At 64.7% G+C, this 14,517-nt stretch overlaps 11 non-coding genes across 11 annotated transcripts; 5 read left to right on the forward strand and 6 right to left on the reverse strand.

The window, feature by feature from the left end:
* Positions 1–597: 597 nt before the first annotated feature.
* Trnag-gcc (transfer RNA glycine (anticodon GCC)) lies at positions 598–668 on the forward strand. Its single transcript has one exon. It is a non-coding gene; the product is annotated as a tRNA-Gly (tRNA).
* Positions 669–4,140: 3,472 nt separating this feature from the next.
* On the reverse strand, positions 4,141–4,212 carry Trnae-cuc (transfer RNA glutamic acid (anticodon CUC)). The gene has a single exon. It is a non-coding gene; the product is annotated as a tRNA-Glu (tRNA).
* Positions 4,213–4,535: 323 nt separating this feature from the next.
* Trnag-ucc (transfer RNA glycine (anticodon UCC)) lies at positions 4,536–4,607 on the reverse strand. Its single transcript has one exon. It is a non-coding gene; the product is annotated as a tRNA-Gly (tRNA).
* Positions 4,608–5,142: 535 nt separating this feature from the next.
* Trnad-guc (transfer RNA aspartic acid (anticodon GUC)) lies at positions 5,143–5,214 on the reverse strand. The gene has a single exon. It is a non-coding gene; the product is annotated as a tRNA-Asp (tRNA).
* A 460-nt stretch (positions 5,215–5,674) lies between these two features.
* Positions 5,675–5,757, forward strand: Trnal-cag (transfer RNA leucine (anticodon CAG)). The gene has a single exon. It is a non-coding gene; the product is annotated as a tRNA-Leu (tRNA).
* A 1,026-nt stretch (positions 5,758–6,783) lies between these two features.
* Positions 6,784–6,854, forward strand: Trnag-gcc (transfer RNA glycine (anticodon GCC)). Its single transcript has one exon. It is a non-coding gene; the product is annotated as a tRNA-Gly (tRNA).
* A 3,478-nt stretch (positions 6,855–10,332) lies between these two features.
* Trnae-cuc (transfer RNA glutamic acid (anticodon CUC)) lies at positions 10,333–10,404 on the reverse strand. Its single transcript has one exon. It is a non-coding gene; the product is annotated as a tRNA-Glu (tRNA).
* Positions 10,405–10,727: 323 nt separating this feature from the next.
* Positions 10,728–10,799, reverse strand: Trnag-ucc (transfer RNA glycine (anticodon UCC)). Its single transcript has one exon. It is a non-coding gene; the product is annotated as a tRNA-Gly (tRNA).
* Positions 10,800–11,334: 535 nt separating this feature from the next.
* Positions 11,335–11,406, reverse strand: Trnad-guc (transfer RNA aspartic acid (anticodon GUC)). The gene has a single exon. It is a non-coding gene; the product is annotated as a tRNA-Asp (tRNA).
* Positions 11,407–11,866: 460 nt separating this feature from the next.
* Trnal-cag (transfer RNA leucine (anticodon CAG)) lies at positions 11,867–11,949 on the forward strand. Its single transcript has one exon. It is a non-coding gene; the product is annotated as a tRNA-Leu (tRNA).
* Positions 11,950–12,975: 1,026 nt separating this feature from the next.
* Positions 12,976–13,046, forward strand: Trnag-gcc (transfer RNA glycine (anticodon GCC)). The gene has a single exon. It is a non-coding gene; the product is annotated as a tRNA-Gly (tRNA).
* The last annotated feature ends 1,471 nt before the right edge of the window (positions 13,047–14,517 follow it).

Below are 14,517 nucleotides of genomic sequence, written 5' to 3' on the forward strand. Positions count from 1 at the left end.
CGCAGAGCACCCGGCAGGCCAGGCCAAACCCGCAATAATAGCCACCCCCCCCCCACCTTCGCCCTCTACCACCCCGGGCCGGCCCATAAACTCCAAGCCCCTGCCGAGACCACCTCGGCGCCACACCTCACCCCCAGGCCCCCAGCGCCAAGCGCACCAGCGCCTTGGGTCCCCATCTCTGCGCGTCGAGGCGCTGAGCACAACAGGCGCGCTCAGCAGCGCCTGCCGCAGGTCACCTGTCCTGATTGGGATTCAGGCACGGGCCACGTTTGCGGCAGCGTGACGGGCCTGGGCGGCGGAGAAAGGGCAGACCGGGGCGAGTCCGCTTCTCCCCGCTCCCACCCCCGGCCCCTCCCCAGCGCGCGACACTTCTGCCTTCCCGCACACACCCGCTGGCACCGCCACCGCCGCCACGACCACCACGATCCAGCAGCCTCTCCTTCTGGTTGCTCCTTTGCTCCCTGCGCCATCGGGCCCCTGGTGCACGCTCCAGGCGAACAGTGTGTGGCTCAGCTCGCCTCCGACCGGGGACCAGTGTCCCGCGGGACAACTGGTGAGCGCCGGCTGTGGCTGCGTCGGATGGCGACCGCCGCCGGTGCATGGGTGGTTCAGTGGTAGAATTCTCGCCTGCCACGCGGGAGGCCCGGGTTCGATTCCCGGCCCATGCAGCGCCTGGTCCCCTTTTGGTCCTCCAGACCCAGCGCCTAAGCAGAGCGCAGCCTCCTTCCGCTCCAGCTGCACCCCCCTGGCCTGCACCTGCACCAGCACCTACGCACCTGCCCCGCTCGCTTGCTCGCTTGCGTCTGGGCTCGCCTCACACGCGACTCACCCAACTGGGTCCCACCCGCCGGCCCCTTGCAAGACAGTTCCCTCACCCCTGGCGCCTCTCACACCTGCCTCCTCATCCCTTGCATCTCTCTCGCTCGCTCTCCCTCGCCCTTCTGTCACCAGCAATCTATTCTGCGTCCAGGCGTCCCCAACCGCAATGCATCCTTGCACTCACTCGCCCTGTCCCTTGGCCTTTCTTCACCCTGAAAGTTAAGCCCATGGCTCCCAAACCTCTAGACAGGAAGTCTTCTCTCCTAACAGTCACACGCCGTGTGTCTCCTACACGGTCACGCAGTCATCCAAGCACACCAGGGACCTCAAAGTACCTCCACTAACATCATCGCATATGCACACTCTATGTTCTCTAGGCTGTGCTTACCCACGACAAGTCTTCTCATCCCTCCGAACCACCTTAACCGCCCCTCACGCCCTACAACCCACAACTTTGCTCAAGGATTCTGACCTGCATCTGTCCCTTGGGTCTCTTTTAATCTAGGCCCCCAAACACATACCTGACAAGCCCATGTGTGGCCTCCCAGGGAATTATTCACGATTCTGGTCCACTTGCCCTTCCTACCTCCTTCTCACATCACCTGGATATTCTCTCGCTCTCTCCTCTCTTTCTCTCCCTTTGTCTGTCTGTGTATGTCTTCTCTTTCTCTGTGTCTATCTCTGTCTCATCTGTCTCATCTGTCTCTCTCCTCTTTCTTTCACCCTCTCTCTCCCTTTGTCTGTCTCTCTTTCTGGCTCTCGTTCTAGCTGTCTTTGTCTGTGTGTCCCTGTCTGTCTGTCTGTCTGTCTGGTAATGTCTTCTTTCTCTGGGTCTATCTTTCTCCCTCTACTCTCTCTGTCTCTCATCTCTCTTTCACTCTGTCTCCCTGTCTCTACAACTCTCCCTGTGCACTGTCTGGCACCCTGGAGTACTTCCCGACTCACCCCAGAGCCACTCGTTATTCTGGTCGCCTCCAGACCATCTGGCCCGGGGGGTCACCGGGTACCTCTCTGACCACAAGGGGTTGGCTCTTCCTTCCACCGGTCGCCAATCGGATGTTCCTTTCCGCCTCCAGACTCGCCCTCCCGGCAGGCCCGCTGCCCCTACCCAGGCCCTGGGCTCCCCACCCAGCCGCCAGGCATCCCTCGCCATGCCCCTGTCTCCCAGGTCCTCAGTTGACAACGTCTGACCGCTGGAGCTCCCCTGACCTGGCCTCCCAGGGCTCCTGGGATCTCGAGCCAGCCCCTCGTCCACAGTGGAAGCGGAGGACAGCGCCATCCTCGGGCGAGTCGCTCCCACGCTCCCATCCATGGGGTGGTCCTCAGAATCTCTGCCCGACTGCCAGCGGGGCTCTCAGCCCTGCCCGCCCATCATGCTCGCACCTGGGCGCACTCTCCCGCACACACACACACAAACACACACACACACACACACACACACACACACACACACACACACCTCTTCTAGCCACCATCCAAGCCCGGGCGCCATGTGTCCTTCTGTCCTCTTTCTGCTGTCACGACCTTTGTCCCGGCCTGCGCGGTGTCCCGCCCGGGACGACGGTTCCCGTTCATCCACCCAAGACCCACGGGCAAGAAAACTGCCCTGGCCGCCGGTCGGGGTGTGTATCGCCATAGGGAATCCTCTCCGGGCGCGGCCGCGGCGCCTTGACCTCGCCCTAGTCCCGCCCACAGCACACTATGGGTCCTTGACTGGACGTCAGCGGTCATCTTCGCTGTCAACAAACTTTGGGCAGCCAGCCGACTGAGCTGTGCGGTTGACTTTGGGGAGCAGTCACAGAGCAAGCCGGACAGAGGGATGAAGAGCCGGGTGGCCCTGTGGTGAGGCGGCAGTGGGGAACTACTCCAACACATCCAATCTAGGCGCTGTGTAGATGGACATTCTCCATTTGTCCCTGGCCATCTGGGGATAGGATTCCGAGCCTAGGTATTGCCAGCCAATGTCCCCCCACCCTCGTGGCCCACTCCCGCTCGGGTCAGCTTGGCCCTTGGCTGTGTCACCACCAATTTCTTCATCGCCCGGCTTCTGCTACCGCCAAACGCCCACCCGGTGGTCTAGCTCCCCACACGTCTCCACACACCTCCGCCTCCCTGGCTCAGGCTCCGCTAGCGCCGACGGCCTTCCCCCCCACACACCCCCACCGGCACCCCCTTCAAAGCCGCTGTCACACACAGGTGGAGCCCTTGACCGAGCAGTGTCGTGGGACAGTCCTGGCCCCTTAGAGGCCCCCACTACTGAGTGGATGGGTGGCTGGGTTGGCAGGGTGGTTGAGCGAATGAGTGGGTGGCTAGGTGGGAGGGTGAGAGAAGCAGTGAAGCAGTGAAGGAGTGGGTGGCTGATTGGGAAAGTGAGCGGGCGGGTTAGAGGAGTTCATGAGGGAGGAAGCAGCCAGTGAGAGAATGGGCGATGGGGCGATGGGGCGAGGGGTGAGGGAGCGAAGGAGCCAGTCTGGCGTTGCCAGCCGTGTGGTATTCCAATCACGAAATCCACGTGGAGTTTCCTTTCACAAAACAGCAAGAGTTTCTGTAGGAGGCAGCCGAGCACGAGGAACCGGGAGGGCCCGGTCTCCAACTCACCTCTCCGTGCATTGGATTTTGAGGCTCTCTATCTATGGGCTGAGGCCAGGGGGAAGGTGACTGAAGTCTCAGGAAGAGCAGGTGAAGCGGATGAAGGGCACGGTGTTTCTTGAGGCATGAAGAGCAAGGAACCGCTCTGGTTTTCCCCTCAGTTCTCAGCACCTTGTGCGTGCGTGGGTGCTTGTGCCTTCTGTGTGAAAGGAGAGGGGACGGCAGGGGAGGGGAAGGGAGGGGAGGGGACTGGGGGGACAGCGGAGGGGAGGGGAAGGGAGAGGCGGGAAGCTGTAGCGAGAGGAGTGAGGAACCAGCGATCGTCCTGCATTGGTGGGTGGGTGCTGTTGGCCGCTGGTGATGGTAGTGGTGGTAGTGGTGGTGGCGATGGGGGTGGTGGTGACGGCGATGGGGGTGGTGGTGGAGGGTGGTGGGTCCGCTGGCAGCCAGAGGAGTAGAGGAGGCTGACCTGGCCTGTGTGCGTGGGGCTGCGAGGGCCCTTGGGGTGAGCCTAGGCAAGGAAGAGGGACACGCTGAAGGGTGAAGATGGGTGGAGGGCGGGCGAGCGGGCCAGCCAGGAGAAAAGGAAGCGCTGACGGACAAGGGCTGGGCGGGAAGTCCCGTCTCATTGGGGCGTAGGTGGACCGGGCGGGCCTGTTGGCCAAAAGGGGAGGTGTGGTGCGAAGACGAAGCCGACGTCGGTGGTGGACGGCGGAGAAGAAGAAGAAAGGCTTCCCTGACCGGGAATCGAACCCGGGCCGCGGCGGTGAGAGCGCCGAATCCTAACCACTAGACCACCAGGGAGCGTCGGCCTGCGTGCCCCGCGCTCCCGCCCTGGAGCCAGCGCCTCCTCTCGAGCTGGCAGCTGGCAGCTGGCAGCTTGGCGCCTGGCGCCTGGCACCTGCACCGCCGGCTGGGCTTCACTTGCTAACCAAATCCCGCCAGCCCACCCGGCGCCCCTGGCAACCCGACCGCCCTCAGCCTTAGCAGCTCCCCTCCTGCTCGGGGCACCCTCAAAACATCGCCGCGCCTCCTTCTGCCACACACCCTCCCGCGCCTGCAAGCACAGCTGCGTGCCAGCCCGGCCGCCCTCTGCGGCCCCGGGCCTCGGCAAAAGGTCAGCCCGCTGCGTTGGCCGGGAATCGAACCCGGGTCAACTGCTTGGAAGGCAGCTATGCTCACCACTATACCACCAACGCCGCACGGCCCGGCCAGCGCCCACAGGCCGGCGGGGACTGCCACGAGCGAGCGCCGCCACCACCTGACGCGGGCCTGCCCGACGCCCGCAGCTCTTGGCTGCCACGGCGCCAAAAAGCGCCAGGCCAGCCCAGAGCCCAGCAGCTCCGCTGCGCCGGCCTTCTGCTGCAGCCGTGCTGCTCCCGACTGAGCCCTCGGCTCCACGTTGCGGCGTGGGGCCAGGCGCGGGGCCCAGCGACGCCGCCGCCACGGCCCGACAGCCAGAAGGACGGTCCTCACTCACTCGGTCGCCTCCCACGCTTTCCTGCCCCTGCCGGCCTCACGGAGCCCATTCCCACAAGGACTTCGGGTGGCGCGGGCCTGGCCTGGCCTGGCCTGGCCGGGCCCAGCAGGGCGGGCAGGGCCGCTCGTCTGGGGCGACCACGTGGCAGGCCAGGTACCAGGTGGCGGTGGGCGGAGGGAGGAAGAAGGGCACGCCCCTTGAGGGCGAGAGGCTGGGTCGCAGACCTCGCGCCGGTGGCCAAAAAGGGCGGCTGCCTCCCCGTCGGGGAATCGAACCCCGGTCTCCCGCGTGACAGGCGGGGATACTCACCACTATACTAACGAGGACAGCGACGCCCGCCCCGCCCTCTGGGCGCCAGTCCGCTGTCCCGAGCCCTGGTACGCCCGGCCCTGCCCTCCCTCGTCCGCCTGCCCACCGCAAGCATCTGGCACGTGCGGGACACACGCTCACACAACAAAGCACTCTGGACAAAGGCGAGGCGAGCCGACCCGGTCCGGAACCTGACCTCGAGCTGCACCCGGCTGCCACCCAGCCAACCCGGTGCGCCCTGCCCCGCCGCCTCCGACGCGGGCATCGAGCCACCGCGCCGGGAGGAGGGGAAGACGCGCGGACTAGCAAGCGCCGCTCGGGGAGGAGGGGAGGAGGGCGTGGCGGCCTGCACGCCGCAGCGAGCGGCAGAGACTGACTTGGCTTGCCCTCCGCCGCTTGCGCACCCACGCCGAGGAACGGTACCGGGCGTCCGCGCCGGGTCCCAGCCAGGGGAGCGGCCACGCGCCCAGGCCCGCCGTCAGGATGGCCGAGCGGTCTAAGGCGCTGCGTTCAGGTCGCAGTCTCCCCTGGAGGCGTGGGTTCGAATCCCACTCCTGACAAGCCCACCTTTTAGCCCCAGAGACGCCCACCGATGCCCTCTTCCCGGCTCGCGCCCTCTTTGCCCACTCTCCAATCTCTCGCCCCCGTGGTCGCACGCCTCCGCCCCTCCGCTCCTGGCGCCCACCCGAAAGGCTCGCGCATAAACCCCAGTGTCGCAAGCGCCGGCGCCTTCAACCCTCCGCCACAGGCCATTCGGACACGCAGAGGTGGTTTCTCTGAATCACCTCCTCGGCTCTTTCCCCAGAGGAAAAGAGCCTCTCTTTCTTTGGCCCGCAGGTGGTACGGGAGCCGGCGAGGAGGGGCAGTGGGGATTCGGGTCCACGGGACACGTCGACCATCCCACAAGACCCTCCATCCTCTGCCTACACACATACACACAACACACACACACACACACACACGCACACATCGACGCCCCCATTCCCCAGGCGCAGAGCACCCGGCAGGCCAGGCCAAACCCGCAATGATAGCCACCCCCCCCCACCTTCGCCCTCTACCACCCCGGGCCGGCCCATAAACTCCAAGCCCCTGCCGAGACCACCTCGGCGCCACACCTCACCCCCAGGCCCCCAGCGCCAAGCGCACCAGCGCCTTGGGTCCCCATCTCTGCGCGTCGAGGCGCTGAGCACAACAGGCGCGCTCAGCAGCGCCTGCCGCAGGTCACCTGTCCTGATTGGGATTCAGGCACGGGCCACGTTTGCGGCAGCGTGACGGGCCTGGGCGGCGGAGAAAGGGCAGACCGGGGCGAGTCCGCTTCTCCCCGCTCCCACCCCCGGCCCCTCCCCAGCGCGCGACACTTCTGCCTTCCCGCACACACCCGCTGCCACCGCCACCGCCGCCACGACCACCACGATCCAGCAGCCTCTCCTTCTGGTTGCTCCTTTGCTCCCTGCGCCATCGGGCCCCTGGTGCACGCGCCAGGCGAACAGTGTGTGGCTCAGCTCGCCTCCGACCGGGGACCAGTGTCCCGCGGGACAACTGGTGAGCGCCGGCTGTGACTGCGTCGGATGGCGGCCGCCGCCGGTGCATGGGTGGTTCAGTGGTAGAATTCTCGCCTGCCACGCGGGAGGCCCGGGTTCGATTCCCGGCCCATGCAGCGCCTGGTCCCCTTTTGGTCCTCCAGACCCAGCGCCTAAGCAGAGCGCAGCCTCCTTCCGCTCCAGCTGCACCCCCCTGGCCTGCACCTGCACCAGCACCTACGCACCTGCCCCGCTCGCTTGCTCGCTTGCGTCTGCGCTCGCCTCACACGCGACTCACCCAACTGGGTCCCACCCGCCGGCCCCTTGCAAGACAGTTCCCTCACCCCTGGCGCCTCTCACACCTGCCTCCTCATCCCTTGCATCTCTCTCGCTCGCTCTCCCTCGCCCTTCTGTCACCAGCAATCTATTCTGCGTCCAGGCGTCCCCAACCGCAATGCATCCTTGCACTCACTCGCCCTGTCCCTTGGCCTTTCTTCACCCTGAAAGTTAAGCCCATGGCTCCCAAACCTCTAGACAGGAAGTCTTCTCTCCTAACAGTCACACGCCGTGTGTCTCCTACACGGTCACGCAGTCATCCAAGCACACCAGGGACCTCAAAGTACCTCCACTAACATCATCGCATATGCACACTCTATGTTCTCTAGGCTGTGCTTACCCACGACAAGTCTTCTCATCCCTCCGAACCACCTTAACCGCCCCTCACGCCCTACAACCCACAACTTTGCTCAAGGATTCTGACCTGCATCTGTCCCTTGGGTCTCTTTTAATCTAGGCCCCCAAACACATACCTGACAAGCCCATGTGTGGCCTCCCAGGGAATTATTCACGATTCTGGTCCACTTGCCCTTCCTACCTCCTTCTCACATCACCTGGATATTCTCTCGCTCTCTCCTCTCTTTCTCTCCCTTTGTCTGTCTGTGTATGTCTTCTCTTTCTCTGTGTCTATCTCTGTCTCATCTGTCTCATCTGTCTCTCTCCTCTTTCTTTCACCCTCTCTCTCCCTTTGTCCGTCTCTCTTTCTGGCTCTCGTTCTAGCTGTCTTTGTCTGTGTGTCCCTGTCTGTCTGTCTGTCTGTCTGGTAATGTCTTCTTTCTCTGGGTCTATCTTTCTCCCTCTACTCTCTCTGTCTCTCATCTCTCTTTCACTCTGTCTCCCTGTCTCTACAACTCTCCCTGTGCACTGTCTGGCACCCTGGAGTACTTCCTGACTCACCCCAGAGCCACTCGTTATTCTGGTCGCCTCCAGACCATCTGGCCCGGGGGGTCACCGGGTACCTCTCTGACCACAAGGGGTTGGATCTTCCTTCCACCGGTCGCCAATCGGATGTTCCTTTCCGCCTCCAGACTCGCCCTCCCGGCAGGCCCGCTGCCCCTACCCAGGCCCTGGGCTCCCCACCCAGCCGCCAGGCATCCCTCGCCATGCCCCTGTCTCCCAGGTCCTCAGTTGACAACGTCTGACCGCTGGAGCTCCCCTGACCTGGCCTCCCAGGGCTCCTGGGATCTCGAGCCAGCCCCTCGTCCACAGTGGAAGCGGAGGACAGCGCCATCCTCGGGCGAGTCGCTCCCACGCTCCCATCCATGGGGTGGTCCTCAGAATCTCTGCCCGACTGCCAGCGGGGCTCTCAGCCCTGCCCGCCCATCATGCTCGCACCTGGGCGCACTCTCCCGCACACACACACACAAACACACACACACACACACACACACACACACACACACACACACACACACACCTCTTCTAGCCACCATCCAAGCCCGGGCGCCATGTGTCCTTCTGTCCTCTTTCTGCTGTCACGACCTTTGTCCCGGCCTGCGCGGTGTCCCGCCCGGGACGACGGTTCCCGTTCATCCACCCAAGACCCACGGGCAAGAAAACTGCCCTGGCCGCCGGTCGGGGTGTGTATCGCCATAGGGAATCCTCTCCGGGCGCGGCCGCGGCGCCTTGACCTCGCCCTAGTCCCGCCCACAGCACACTATGGGTCCTTGACTGGACGTCAGCGGTCATCTTCGCTGTCAACAAACTTTGGGCAGCCAGCCGACTGAGCTGTGCGGTTGACTTTGGGGAGCAGTCACAGAGCAAGCCGGACAGAGGGATGAAGAGCCGGGTGGCCCTGTGGTGAGGCGGCAGTGGGGAACTACTCCAACACATCCAATCTAGGCGCTGTGTAGATGGACATTCTCCATTTGTCCCTGGCCATCTGGGGATAGGATTCCGAGCCTAGGTATTGCCAGCCAATGTCCCCCCACCCTCGTGGCCCACTCCCGCTCGGGTCAGCTTGGCCCTTGGCTGTGTCACCACCAATTTCTTCATCGCCCGGCTTCTGCTACCGCCAAACGCCCACCCGGTGGTCTAGCTCCCCACACGTCTCCACACACCTCCGCCTCCCTGGCTCAGGCTCCGCTAGCGCCGACGGCCTTCCCCCCCACACACCCCCACCGGCACCCCCTTCAAAGCCGCTGTCACACACAGGTGGAGCCCTTGACCGAGCAGTGTCGTGGGACAGTCCTGGCCCCTTAGAGGCCCCCACTACTGAGTGGATGGGTGGCTGGGTTGGCAGGGTGGTTGAGCGAATGAGTGGGTGGCTAGGTGGGAGGGTGAGAGAAGCAGTGAAGCAGTGAAGGAGTGGGTGGCTGATTGGGAAAGTGAGCGGGCGGGTTAGAGGAGTTCATGAGGGAGGAAGCAGCCAGTGAGAGAATGGGCGATGGGGCGATGGGGCGAGGGGTGAGGGAGCGAAGGAGCCAGTCTGGCGTTGCCAGCCGTGTGGTATTCCAATCACGAAATCCACGTGGAGTTTCCTTTCACAAAACAGCAAGAGTTTCTGTAGGAGGCAGCCGAGCACGAGGAACCGGGAGGGCCCGAGTCTCCAACTCACCTCTCCGTGCATTGGATTTTGAGGCTCTCTATCTATGGGCTGAGGCCAGGGGGAAGGTGACTGAAGTCTCAGGAAGAGCAGGTGAAGCGGATGAAGGGCACGGTGTTTCTTGAGGCATGAAGAGCAAGGAACCGCTCTGGTTTTCCCTCAGTTCTCAGCACCTTGTGCGTGCGTGGGTGCTTGTGCCTTCTGTGTGAAAGGAGAGGGGACGGCAGGGGAGGGGAAGGGAGGGGAGGGGACTGGGGGGACAGCGGAGGGGAGGGGAAGGGAGAGGCGGGAAGCTGTAGCGAGAGGAGTGAGGAACCAGCGATCGTCCTGCATTGGTGGGTGGGTGCTGTTGGCCGCTGGTGATGGTAGTGGTGGTAGTGGTGGTGGCGATGGGGGTGGTGGTGACGGCGATGGGGGTGGTGGTGGAGGGTGGTGGGTCCGCTGGCAGCCAGAGGAGTAGAGAGGCTGACCTGGCCTGTGTGCGTGGGGCTGCGAGGGCCCTTGGGTGAGCCTAGGGCAAGGAAGAGGGGACACGCTGAAGGGTGAAGATGGGTGGAGGGCGGGCGAGCGGGCCAGCCAGGAGAAAAGGAAGCGCTGACGGACAAGGGCTGGGCGGGAAGTCCCGTCTCATTGGGGCGTAGGTGGACCGGGCGGGCCTGTTGGCCAAAAGGGGAGGTGTGGTGCGAAGACGAAGCCGACGTCGGTGGTGGACGGCGGAGAAGAAGAAGAAAGGCTTCCCTGACCGGGAATCGAACCCGGGCCGCGGCGGTGAGAGCGCCGAATCCTAACCACTAGACCACCAGGGAGCGTCGGCCTGCGTGCCCCGCGCTCCCGCCCTGGAGCCAGCGCCTCCTCTCGAGCTGGCAGCTGGCAGCTGGCAGCTTGGCGCCTGGCGCCTGGCACCTGCACCGCCGGCTGGGCTTCACTTGCTAACCAAATCCCGCCAGCCCACCCGGCGCCCCTGGCAACCCGACCGCCCTCAGCCTTAGCAGCTCCCCTCCTGCTCGGGGCACCCTCAAAACATCGCCGCGCCTCCTTCTGCCACACACCCTCCCGCGCCTGCAAGCACAGCTGCGTGCCAGCCCGGCCGCCCTCTGCGGCCCCGGGCCTCGGCAAAAGGTCAGCCCGCTGCGTTGGCCGGGAATCGAACCCGGGTCAACTGCTTGGAAGGCAGCTATGCTCACCACTATACCACCAACGCCGCACGGCCCGGCCAGCGCCCACAGGCCGGCGGGGACTGCCACGAGCGAGCGCCGCCACCACCTGACGCGGGCCTGCCCGACGCCCGCAGCTCTTGGCTGCCACGGCGCCAAAAAGCGCCAGGCCAGCCCAGAGCCCAGCAGCTCCGCTGCGCCGGCCTTCTGCTGCAGCCGTGCTGCTCCCGACTGAGCCCTCGGCTCCACGTTGCGGCGTGGGGCCAGGCGCGGGGCCCAGCGACGCCGCCGCCACGGCCCGACAGCCAGAAGGACGGTCCTCACTCACTCGGTCGCCTCCCACGCTTTCCTGCCCCTGCCGGCCTCACGGAGCCCATTCCCACAAGGACTTCGGGTGGCGCGGGCCTGGCCTGGCCTGGCCTGGCCGGGCCCAGCAGGGCGGGCAGGGCCGCTCGTCTGGGGCGACCACGTGGCAGGCCAGGTACCAGGTGGCGGTGGGCGGAGGGAGGAAGAAGGGCACGCCCCTTGAGGGCGAGAGGCTGGGTCGCAGACCTCGCGCCGGTGGCCAAAAAGGGCGGCTGCCTCCCCGTCGGGGAATCGAACCCCGGTCTCCCGCGTGACAGGCGGGGATACTCACCACTATACTAACGAGGACAGCGACGCCCGCCCCGCCCTCTGGGCGCCAGTCCGCTGTCCCGAGCCCTGGTACGCCCGGCCCTGCCCTCCCTCGTCCGCCTGCCCACCGCAAGCATCTGGCACGTGCGGGACACACGCTCACACAACAAAGCACTCTGGACAAAGGCGAGGCGAGCCGACCCGGTCCGGAACCTGACCTCGAGCTGCACCCGGCTGCCACCCAGCCAACCCGGTGCGCCCTGCCCCGCCGCCTCCGACGCGGGCATCGAGCCACCGCGCCGGGAGGAGGGGAAGACGCGCGGACTAGCAAGCGCCGCTCGGGGAGGAGGGGAGGAGGGCGTGGCGGCCTGCACGCCGCAGCGAGCGGCAGAGACTGACTTGGCTTGCCCTCCGCCGCTTGCGCACCCACGCCGAGGAACGGTACCGGGCGTCCGCGCCGGGTCCCAGCCAGGGGAGCGGCCACGCGCCCAGGCCCGCCGTCAGGATGGCCGAGCGGTCTAAGGCGCTGCGTTCAGGTCGCAGTCTCCCCTGGAGGCGTGGGTTCGAATCCCACTCCTGACAAGCCCACCTTTTAGCCCCAGAGACGCCCACCGATGCCCTCTTCCCGGCTCGCGCCCTCTTTGCCCACTCTCCAATCTCTCGCCCCCGTGGTCGCACGCCTCCGCCCCTCCGCTCCTGGCGCCCACCCGAAAGGCTCGCGCATAAACCCCAGTGTCGCAAGCGCCGGCGCCTTCAACCCTCCGCCACAGGCCATTCGGACACGCAGAGGTGGTTTCTCTGAATCACCTCCTCGGCTCTTTCCCCAGAGGAAAAGAGCCTCTCTTTCTTTGGCCCGCAGGTGGTACGGGAGCCGGCGAGGAGGGGCAGTGGGGATTCGGGTCCACGGGACACGTCGACCATCCCACAAGACCCTCCATCCTCTGCCTACACACATACACACAACACACACACACACACACACACGCACACATCGACGCCCCCATTCCCCAGGCGCAGAGCACCCGGCAGGCCAGGCCAAACCCGCAATGATAGCCACCCCCCCCCACCTTCGCCCTCTACCACCCCGGGCCGGCCCATAAACTCCAAGCCCCTGCCGAGACCACCTCGGCGCCACACCTCACCCCCAGGCCCCCAGCGCCAAGCGCACCAGCGCCTTGGGTCCCCATCTCTGCGCGTCGAGGCGCTGAGCACAACAGGCGCGCTCAGCAGCGCCTGCCGCAGGTCACCTGTCCTGATTGGGATTCAGGCACGGGCCACGTTTGCGGCAGCGTGACGGGCCTGGGCGGCGGAGAAAGGGCAGACCGGGGCGAGTCCGCTTCTCCCCGCTCCCACCCCCGGCCCCTCCCCAGCGCGCGACACTTCTGCCTTCCCGCACACACCCGCTGCCACCGCCACCGCCGCCACGACCACCACGATCCAGCAGCCTCTCCTTCTGGTTGCTCCTTTGCTCCCTGCGCCATCGGGCCCCTGGTGCACGCGCCAGGCGAACAGTGTGTGGCTCAGCTCGCCTCCGACCGGGGACCAGTGTCCCGCGGGACAACTGGTGAGCGCCGGCTGTGACTGCGTCGGATGGCGGCCGCCGCCGGTGCATGGGTGGTTCAGTGGTAGAATTCTCGCCTGCCACGCGGGAGGCCCGGGTTCGATTCCCGGCCCATGCAGCGCCTGGTCCCCTTTTGGTCCTCCAGACCCAGCGCCTAAGCAGAGCGCAGCCTCCTTCCGCTCCAGCTGCACCCCCCTGGCCTGCACCTGCACCAGCACCTACGCACCTGCCCCGCTCGCTTGCTCGCTTGCGTCTGCGCTCGCCTCACACGCGACTCACCCAACTGGGTCCCACCCGCCGGCCCCTTGCAAGACAGTTCCCTCACCCCTGGCGCCTCTCACACCTGCCTCCTCATCCCTTGCATCTCTCTCGCTCGCTCTCCCTCGCCCTTCTGTCACCAGCAATCTATTCTGCGTCCAGGCGTCCCCAACCGCAATGCATCCTTGCACTCACTCGCCCTGTCCCTTGGCCTTTCTTCACCCTGAAAGTTAAGCCCATGGCTCCCAAACCTCTAGACAGGAAGTCTTCTCTCCTAACAGTCACACGCCGTGTGTCTCCTACACGGTCACGCAGTCATCCAAGCACACCAGGGACCTCAAAGTACCTCCACTAACATCATCGCATATGCACACTCTATGTTCTCTAGGCTGTGCTTACCCACGACAAGTCTTCTCATCCCTCCGAACCACCTTAACCGCCCCTCACGCCCTACAACCCACAACTTTGCTCAAGGATTCTGACCTGCATCTGTCCCTTGGGTCTCTTTTAATCTAGGCCCCCAAACACATACCTGACAAGCCCATGTGTGGCCTCCCAGGGAATTATTCACGATTCTGGTCCACTTGCCCTTCCTACCTCCTTCTCACATCACCTGGATATTCTCTCGCTCTCTCCTCTCTTTCTCTCCCTTTGTCTGTCTGTGTATGTCTTCTCTTTCTCTGTGTCTATCTCTGTCTCATCTGTCTCATCTGTCTCTCTCCTCTTTCTTTCACCCTCTCTCTCCCTTTGTCCGTCTCTCTTTCTGGCTCTCGTTCTAGCTGTCTTTGTCTGTGTGTCCCTGTCTGTCTGTCTGTCTGTCTGGTAATGTCTTCTTTCTCTGGGTCTATCTTTCTCCCTCTACTCTCTCTGTCTCTCATCTCTCTTTCACTCTGTCTCCCTGTCTCTACAACTCTCCCTGTGCACTGTCTGGCACCCTGGAGTACTTCCTGACTCACCCCAGAGCCACTCGTTATTCTGGTCGCCTCCAGACCATCTGGCCCGGGGGGTCACCGGGTACCTCTCTGACCACAAGGGGTTGGATCTTCCTTCCACCGGTCGCCAATCGGATGTTCCTTTCCGCCTCCAGACTCGCCCTCCCGGCAGGCCCGCTGCCCCTACCCAGGCCCTGGGCTCCCCACCCAGCCGCCAGGCATCCCTCGCCATGCCCCTGTCTCCCAGGTCCTCAGTTGACAACGTCTGACCGCTGGAGCTCCCCTGACCTGGCCTCCCAGGGCTCCTGGGATCTCGAGCCAGCCCCTCGTCCACAGTGGAAGCGGAGGACAGCGCCATCCTCGGGCGAGTCGCTCCCACGCTCCCATCCATGGGGTGGT

This window comes from Castor canadensis, unplaced genomic scaffold (assembly GCF_047511655.1).
Source record: "Castor canadensis unplaced genomic scaffold, mCasCan1.hap1v2 HAP1_SCAFFOLD_153, whole genome shotgun sequence".
In the NCBI taxonomy this organism is placed as follows: Eukaryota; Metazoa; Chordata; class Mammalia; order Rodentia; family Castoridae; genus Castor; species Castor canadensis.